We start from the raw sequence: 9390 nt of genomic DNA, 5'->3' as shown, positions 1-9390 counted from the left end.
CCCCTGTAATGGGTTTGTGCTCCATTACCAGGCACTTCAGGAGCTGTTTGCTGCACCATGAACTTCAACATTTCCTCCTGGTTATGGACTTCACACTCTCCTCTCCTCCCAATCTGCCCTCCTCTCCTCCATCATGGTCCTCTTCCATTCATTTAATTGTGCTCTGTCTGTGTGGGCGACTTGCACATGCTCCAGGAACATATCTTCCCACGTTTGCTTTTGCTTTTTGATCTGTGCCAGTCTAACAGCTGGAGGAGGGAGGCTGTCATCAAAGAATCCATTGTTGCACAAACTGCAACAAAACATAAGTGAGGTCCAAACGTTAAAGAGGTACATTTACTGTAGAAGTGACAAGTTTTACAACAAGATACAAGGACAAATTTTTGCTTTTTGGCATCCTCTGTGCAGCAGGTACTACACAGAGCTCTTACAGAACCTACTTAACTTGGTTTGCTTCCAGTCATGGTAAGCCACAGATTGCAGCATGGTTTCAAGCCATATGGAGAACCATATATTCCAAAAGCAGTTTCTGCAGTTATGCATGCTGCAAGGAGGGGGCATGATGGCTTTGGATGCAGCAGTTTTAGTTGCCACATGCTTCTGCAACCCCCACCCCCCACAGCCTTCCCTTCCCCCTATAGCCCAGGGAAGTGGGAAGGCAAGGCATGGCAGTGAGGCTTGTGCTATCTGGGGCGCATGATTCTCACAGTTATTGCATGCTTCCCCTCACACTTTGCTGGCACATTGAAAGTTTCCCTTCCCCTGAGAATCCAGGGAAGGGAGGGGAGTGGGCCAGGCATGGCAGTGTTGTTTGTGCTATCATAGCTTAATGCCCTTAAATTCCATATGCCTCTCACTACTTTTAGGTTGCAGTGTGAGATAGTAGCCTCCTTAGAATGACACACATTGACAACGAACAGATGCTGGCTGAATATGATCATAGAATCCTTGAATGGAAGGGACCTCAAGAGGTCATTGAGTCCAGTTCCCTGCCCTCTTGGCTGGACCAAACACCATCTAGACCATCCCCTATAGGTGTCTATCATACCTGCTCTTAAATATCTCCAGTGATGGAGATTCCACAACCTCCCTAGATAACTTATTCCAGTGTTTAACCACCCTGACAGTTAGGAAGTTTTTCTTAATGTCTAATCTAAACCTCCCTTGCTGCAGTTTAAGCCCATTGCTCCTTGCCCTACCCTCAGAGGCCAAGGAGAACAATTTTAATCCCTCCTCCTTGTAACCCTCTTTGAGGTAATTGAAAACCACTATCATTACCCTGCTAAGTCTTCTCTTTACTAAACTAAACAAGCCCAGTTCTTTCAGTCTTCCCTCATAACTCATATTCTCTAGACCTTTAATTATTCTTGTTGCTCTTCTCTGGACCTTCTCCAATTTTCCCACATCTCTTTTGAAATGTGGTGCCCAGAACTGGACACAACACTCCAACTGAGGCCTAATGAACACTGAGTAGAGCAGAAGAATGACTTCTCGTGTCTTGCTTGCGACACTCCAGTTATTGCATCCCGGAATCATGCTTGCTTTTTTTGCAACAGCATTCCACTGTTGACTCACATTTAGCTTGTGATCCACTATGACCCCTAAATCCCTTTCCACAGTACCCCTTCCTAGACAGTCACTTTCCATTCTGCATGTTTGAAGCTGATTGCGTCTTCCTACGTGGAATACTTTGCATTTGTCCTTATTAAACTTCATGCTGTTTACCTCAGACCATTTGTCCAGTTTGTCCAGATCATTTTGAATTATGAGCCTATCCTCCAAAGTAGTTGCAGCCCCTCCCTCCTTTGTATCATCTGCAAACTTAATAAGCGTACTCCCTATGCCAATATCTAAATTGTTGATGAAGATATTGAACAGAACTGGTCCCAAAACAAATCCCTGAGGAAACCCACTTGTTATGCCCTTCCAGCATGACTGCAATCCATTAATAACTACTCTCTGAAAATGGTTATCCAGCCAGTTACAGACCCACCTTATAGTGGCCCCATCTAATTTGTATTTGCTTAGTTTATTGATAAGACGATCACACGAGACCATGTCAAATGCCTTACAAAATCTAGGTATACCACATCTACCACCTCACCCTTATGCACAAGACTTGTTATCCTGCCAAAAAAAGCTATCAGATTGTTCTAGCATTATTTGTTCCTTACAAATCCATGCTGGGTATTACTTATCACCTTATTTTCTTCCAGATGTTTGCAGATGAATTCCTTATATATTTGCTCCATTATCTTTCCCGGCACAGAAGTTAAACTGACTGGTCTGTAGTTTCCTGGGTTGTTCTTTTTTCCCTTTTTTATAGATGGGCACTATGTTTGCCCTTTTCCAGTCTTCTGGGATCTCTCCTGACTTCCAGAACTTTTCAAAGATGATAGCAGAAGGCTCAGAAACCTCCTTTATCAGCTCCTTAAGTATTCTAGGATGCATTTCACCAGGCCCTAATGACTTGCAGATATCTAATTTTTCTAAATAATTTTAACTTGTTCTTTTTGTATTTTGTCCTCTAAACCTACTCTCTTCGCACTAGCATTAACCATAATCAGCATTTCTCCATCAGCCTTCTTGATGAAGACCGAAACAAAGAAGTCATTAACCACCTCTGCCATTTCCAAGTTTCCTGATATTTTTTCTCTCTCCTCACTGAGTAGTGGGCCTACCCTGTCTTTGGTCTTCCTCTTGCTTCTAATATATTTACAGAGTGACTTCTTGTTAACCGTTATGTCTCTAGCTAGTTTGAGCTCATTCTGTGCCTTGGCCTTTCTAATTTTGTCCCTGCATATACGTATTGTTTGCTCATATACATCTTTTGTAATTTCTCCTACTTTCAACTTTTTATATGACTCCTTTTTGATTCTGAGATCATGCAAGATCTCCTGGCTAAACCAAGGCAGTCTTTAACCATACTTTGTATCTTTCCTATGCAGCAGTATAGCTTGCTTTTGGGCCCTTAATAATGGCCCTTTGAAAAAACTAACAACTCTCTTCAGTTGTTTTTTCTCTTAATCTTGCTTCCCATGGGACCTTACCTACCAACTCTCTGAGTTTATCAAAATTTGGTTTCCTGAAATCCATTGTCTCTATTTAGCTTTTCTCCCTTTCACTATTTCTTAGAATCATGAACTCTATGATTTAATGGGCACTTTCTCCCAAGCTACCTTCCCCTTTCAAATTCTCAACAAGTTCCTCCCTATTCGTTAAAATCAAATCTAGAACTGCTTCCCCCAATAGCTTTTCCCACCTTCTGATATGAAAAAAATGTCATACATGCAATCCAAGAACTTTCTGGATAATCTGTGCCTCACCGTGTTAGTTTCCCAATATATGTCTGGATAGTTGAAATGCCCCATCACCACCAAGTCCTGTGTTTTGGATAGGTGGTCTGTAGTAGACCCCTATCATGACATCACCCTTGTTTTTCACCCCTTTTAACTTAACCCAAAGACTCTCAACATGTCTGTCTCCTGCATCCATCTCCACCTCAGTCCAGGTGTGCATATTTTTGATATATAAGGCAACACCTCCTCCATGTTTACCCTGCCTACCCTTCCTGAGTAAGTTGTACCCATCTATGCCAATATTCCAATCACATGTATTATCCCACCCAGTTTCTGTGATAACAATTATGTCATAGTTGTGTTTGTTTATTAGGATTTTAAGTTCTTCCTGCTTATTACCCCTACTTCTTGCATTTGTATATAGGCATCTAAGATACTGATTTGCTTTAGCCTCTCAGTTCTGCCTAGTCCCTCTTTTTTCTCTGCTATTATAGTCCATGATCCCTCCCATTTCCAACCCAACTCCCAGGTCTCCAGGTTTTTTATTTTCCTGTGGGCTTTGGTCACCTGTCCCCGTCGAACCTAGTTTAAAGCCCTCCTCACTAGGTTAGCCAGTCTCGATCCATCCAGAAGGCTGGTTGGTATGCTGCATTGCTCTGTGGTGCAATGATGCCAGACTATTCACTGATGGCTTGGCATGGAAAGGTGTCCTATTATGGAGGTCAGAATAAGGCAGGCCTCCCAGAAACCTTGCGAAAAGGATTTAAGAGTACCTGTCTCAGAGCTTTATGGAGCTCTTCAGGGACAATCGGCAATCCATCTCCAGACATGTTAATAAGCTGTTCCAGGGTCCCCATGCTGTGTTGGTGCAGAACCCACCACAGATCACACCCAATTCCCTTAACCCACTTATAGCATCATCACCTAATAAATATTTTATTAGTCTTTAAAGTGCTACTGGACTGCTTTTTTGTTTTGATATTTCATTAGTAGGTTATCCCTGGTTTATGGATTTGCATCTTCTACATGTATGTTTTTTAAGAGTTAGGCCATATCTACACTAATGAGCTGAGAGGGGTGCAGCTTTACTGCAAGATCGTTCATATAGCCACTCTATGCCAACACAGAGAGTTGTCTATCACCATAAATAAACCACCCACAACAAACAGCAGTAGCTATGTCTTTAATCTTTAATGGGTAGCATGTTTAAATAAACAGAAGAAAATATGCCTTTATGAAAGACATAGCAAGATATGAAAGTCCATGCCAGAGGATTTTGAAAAGGCCAAAACTTTAATAGGGCCCAAAAAAAGAGCTAGTTAAATTCATGAAGGATATGTCCATCACTGGCTATTAGCCAGTGTGGGTAGGAATGGTGTCCCTAGCCCCTGTTTGTCAGAAGCTGGGAATGGGTGACAGGGGAGAGATCAATTGATGATTACCTGTTGTGTTCATACTTCTGGGACACCTGGCATTGGCCACTGTCAGAAGACAGGATACTGGGCTAGACAGGCCTTTGGTCTGACCCAGAATCACCATTCTTATGTCTCCAACTGACATAGTGCTGTTTATATCAGTGCTTCTCATGCTTCTCACACCTTGCCCAGGGCCATCCCCAGTGGAGAGCAGTAATCCATGAAGGGGTGGTGCAATTTGAGAGGTCCTGCTGCAGTGCACATGAGGAGAGATGGAAAATGAAACAAGAGGAGAAAAAGGTGATTCACACCCTTCCAGCACCTACCAATATCTGCCCCTTCTCTGATGAGACCTACAGCTCCAGAATTAGGCTGGCCAGCTATCAACAGATTCAGAGGAAGAAGGGTGACATGAAGATATCCAACTTGTTATTGAGTGACTGCCAAGAGATCTCATGGCATAATTTAGAAAAAAACAAGAAGTCCTGTGGCACCTTATAAACTAAAAGATATTTGGGAGCATAAGCTTTTGTGGGCAAATTAGTGGGTCTTTTCCCACAAAAGCTTATGCTCCCAAATATCTGTTAGTACATAAGGTGCCACAGGACTTATTGTTGTTTTTGAAGACACAGACTAACACAGCTACCTCTCTGATATGTGTAACTTACGTAGCCCAGATTTTTCGCCCTCACATGCCTGAGCAACATAAGTTATATAGATAAAAGCGTTAATGTAGACATTGCCTTGCATGTGATGTGTGATCACTCACCCAATTAACACCTTGTTTTTCCACACACCTGGAGTAGCTTTTTCTCAGACCAAATGGAAATCTGAAAGTTGTTTTCAGGTAACAATGGAAAGCAATTATCTACAGCAACAACCTACCACAGCCTCTTTGCTCCTTATTGACAATAGGTACCTGCCACCCAAATGAACCCTCAAATCAAAATAGAGAGTTTGAAAAAGTTGCCTTTACATACATTTCAATGTGAAGTGAAATGCCCCAGAATAAATGCTCAACCACTTCTGCTCTGATTCCTATTGGCACTATGTGTATGTAGCACCCAATTAGCCCCTTGTTTTGCTTTACACATTATTAACTAGTAACAGACAGAAAGCCGTACTCGACTATATACTATCAAAACAAAAAATCAGTCCAGTAGCACTTTAAAGACTAACAAAATAATTTGTTAGGTGATGAGCTTTCGTGGGACAGACCCACTTCTTCAGACCATAGCCATACCAGGACAGACTCAATATTTAAGGCACAGAGAACCAAAAATAGTAATCAAGGTTGACAAATCAGAAAAATATTATCAAGGTGAGCGAGTCAGAGAGCAGAGGGGCAGAAGGTGAGCAGGGGGCAGTCAAGAATTAGATTAAGCCAAGTATGCAAAAGAGCCCCTATAATGACCTAAAAAATTCCCATCTCGGTTCAAACCAAGTGTTAATGTGTCGAATTTGAATATACAAGAGAGTTCAGCAGCCTGTCTTGCCCATCTGCTGTGAAAATTCCTCTTCAGTAAGACGCAAACCTTCAGGTCATTAACAGAATGACCCACTCCATTAAAATTCTTGACTCCCCCTGCCCACCTTCTGCCCCTCTACTCTCTGATTTGCTCACCTTGATAATATTTTTCTGATTTGTCAACCTTGATTACTATCTTTGGTTCTCTGTGCCTTAAATATTGAGTCTGTTCTGGTATGGCTATGATCTGAAGAAGTGGGTCTGTTCCACGAAAGCTCATCACCTAATAAATTACATTGTTAACTAGCTTCATACCACTGCAGGGAAGCAATAAACTGCTGCATTACAGTCACAAGATAAAAACAAAGCAATATAGACTGCATTGGGATTGAAATAAGCCAAGTTTATTTAACAACAATGGAACAATACACAGTTTCCATACACACTGCCATATGAAAACAACCTTCAAAACCATATAGTAATTCCACTGAGTGAAAAACTGTGAATTTTTTTTTAAATTCTAGTTTGTGAATTTTCCGGACAAAATGGCAGTTACTGTGAAACAGTCCAAACCACTGGAACTATAAAAATATTGATACCACACCAGGTATTTTTTCAGGGGCAGGGAATGTTATTTACTGACTTTGGCTCTGACATTCTTTACAGCCTTGTAAAGGAAGAAACAAATTGCAAAGTAGAATTCTTCAAACACCTCACATAAATATAAGTTTCCTGAGTATCTTCTGTCATTTAATTCCTCCCTAAAGCCTTATGAAGCAATTGTCAAGGAAATTAAAATTACAAGTACTGGATGTTGATTCAGGTCATACACGGAAGTCAAAAAACTCACAGCTTGTTAAGACAGGAACCTGGTGGAACATAATTTGGAATGACGATATTTCAGTTAACCTATTTCTAAATACAGAAATTAAGAAATCTATTATATTTTCCAAATGTTTGTATTTTATGCTTTTACTGGACCCAGCTGACCCCCACCTTGAGGTCAATGGGATTTATGTTGAAAATGACCATAGAGTATCGTGGGGCTGGGGACTAGTAAAGGGGATATGAGAACTGGTCAATAAAACAGCAAAATAAAACTTACCTCATTATGTCATATTTTACGAGTCCTGTAGTGACTTCAAAGGAACTTTTGCTTTTGTCAGGTCTGCAAGATGAGATTCTAAATGTAGTATATTGTAAACATGTTACTCCCGGCCCACCCATTCCTTTAAAGTGCAAGTATTACATGGGTTTTGTTGAACATAAGAACATAAGAACATAAGAATGGCCATACTGGGTCAGACCAAAGGTCCATCAAGCCCAGCATCCCATCTGCCGACGGTGGCCAATGCCAGGTGCCCCAGAGAAGGAGAACAGAAGACAAGTGATTTATCTCCTGCCATCCATCTCCTGCCCTTGTTCTGAAGGCTAGGGCACCATACTTTATCCCTGGCTAATAGCCATTTATGGACCTGACCTGCAAAAATTTATCAAGCTCTTTTTTAAACCCTAATAGAGTCCTGGCCTTCACAGCCTCCTCGGGCAAGGAGTTCCACAGGTTGACTGTGCGCTGTGTGAAGAAAAATTTCCTTTTATTAGTTTTGAACCTACTACCCATCAATTTCATTTGGTGTCCCCTAGTTCTTGTATTATGGGAAAAGGTAAATAATTTTTCTATATTCACTTTCTCCACACCATTCATGATTTTATATACCTCTATCATATCGCCCCTCAATCGCCTCTTTTCCAAACTGAAAAGTCCCAGTCTCTCTAGCCTCTCCCCATATGGGACCCTTTCCAAGCCCCTAATCATCTTAGTCGCCCTTTTCTGAACCTTTTCTAATGCCAATATATCTTTTTTGAGGTGAGGAGACCACATCTGCACGCAGTACTCGAGATGTGGGCGTACCATAGTTTTATATAGGGGAAGTATGATATCTTTTGTCTTATTGTCGATCCCTTTTTTAATAATTCCTAACATCCTATTTGCCTTACTAACTGCCGCTGCACACTGAAGCCCCTTCACATTTTCCAGCTATGTATAGTTCTGCATTGATTTGATTTTATCGTGCTACAATTGAAGGAATATGTCTCTTTTATTGTTTCTGAAAACAGTAAGCCTTTTTAAAAAGTTAAATGATACTCTCATACATATCCTCAGTGTACCACACAAAATTTGTGCAAAGCCTAACACAAGCATCAGCTCAGATTGTGATAGTTCTATCCATGTATCTAAAAGGAAAGTATTTGATGTTTTTCCTTTGTCCTGCCTTTTAAATAGAGAGGCATCTCTTCCTCCCACCTCACATACCTAGATGCCATTCTGAGTTTCTTTCAAATATAGAATGTCATGCACTGACACTATGCAAATACTTAAGCATGTGCTTTACTTTAAGCAAGGGGTGAGTCTTTCTCTAATATTTTTTATTATTCTGAAGCAAAACACTGAAATTTTGCACTTACTGGATGAAAACGAGCATAGAATATGTGCACGTACAATTCTTTGGAAAAGCACTTTATCTTCAATCCAAAATTATTTGTGCCACAAAAGAACTCCCACTGCAAATGAATTTCAGTAAGTTACTTACTATAAATTGGGAAAAGATGCATAATTTCTTCTTAGATCCCCAGAGCTCTCTGAAATAAACAACCAAAGCTCTGATTCCTCCCGCATTCAAATTAATGGCAAAGCTCCCATTGATTTGAGTGGTGTTTCTTTTCAGGGCCAGTCAGACAAAGACACTTATTTCTAAAATTAAGAAATGATATTCTTATATAAATGTAATTTTTAAAAGAGCAATGTTACATTAGTTAAGAATGTGGAGAATATATTGTATTAGGGCCAACCTTTTAATGCTTCTGATGCTCTCAGCATTACTCAAAATGTTGTTAGAGATTTTCAGCAGCTCTGCAAGTAAATACAAACTTTAAGGTATATAATTTGAGGAAAACACTAGTAAAAGCAACATCATCACCATCAACAATCATGGACTCAGTGCCCGTTGGCAACCAATGCCTCCTTATTTCCTTCCATCTTTCCCTGTCCTGTGCAGAGTGGCTTAGTTTCTGCAGATGAGCTCCACACCAATCTACTGCATCATCTACCTCTCCTATTTGAACCGTCCGTTATGACGAATACCAGGGTCTTGACTTTTCGCTCATTGTTCATTCTGCAGATATGCCCGAATAGGTGTAACTTTCTTTG

General features: G+C 40.7%; 1 long non-coding RNA gene across 1 annotated transcript; it reads right to left on the bottom strand.

Moving 5' to 3' along the window:
- On the bottom strand, positions 1–8893 carry LOC142018700 (uncharacterized). Its single transcript, XR_012646889.1, has 3 exons — positions 8774–8893; positions 7288–7350; positions 1–292 (listed from the first exon to the last, which is right to left on the bottom strand). It is a non-coding gene; the product is annotated as an uncharacterized LOC142018700 (long non-coding RNA).
- Between the last annotated feature and the right edge of the window lie 497 nt (positions 8894–9390).

The sequence above is a fragment of the Carettochelys insculpta genome, chromosome 10 (assembly GCF_033958435.1).
Source record: "Carettochelys insculpta isolate YL-2023 chromosome 10, ASM3395843v1, whole genome shotgun sequence".
Lineage (NCBI taxonomy): Eukaryota > Metazoa > Chordata > Testudines > Carettochelyidae > Carettochelys > Carettochelys insculpta.
Note: the sequence above shows the minus strand (reverse complement) of the source record. Positions and strands in the feature narration are given on the sequence as shown.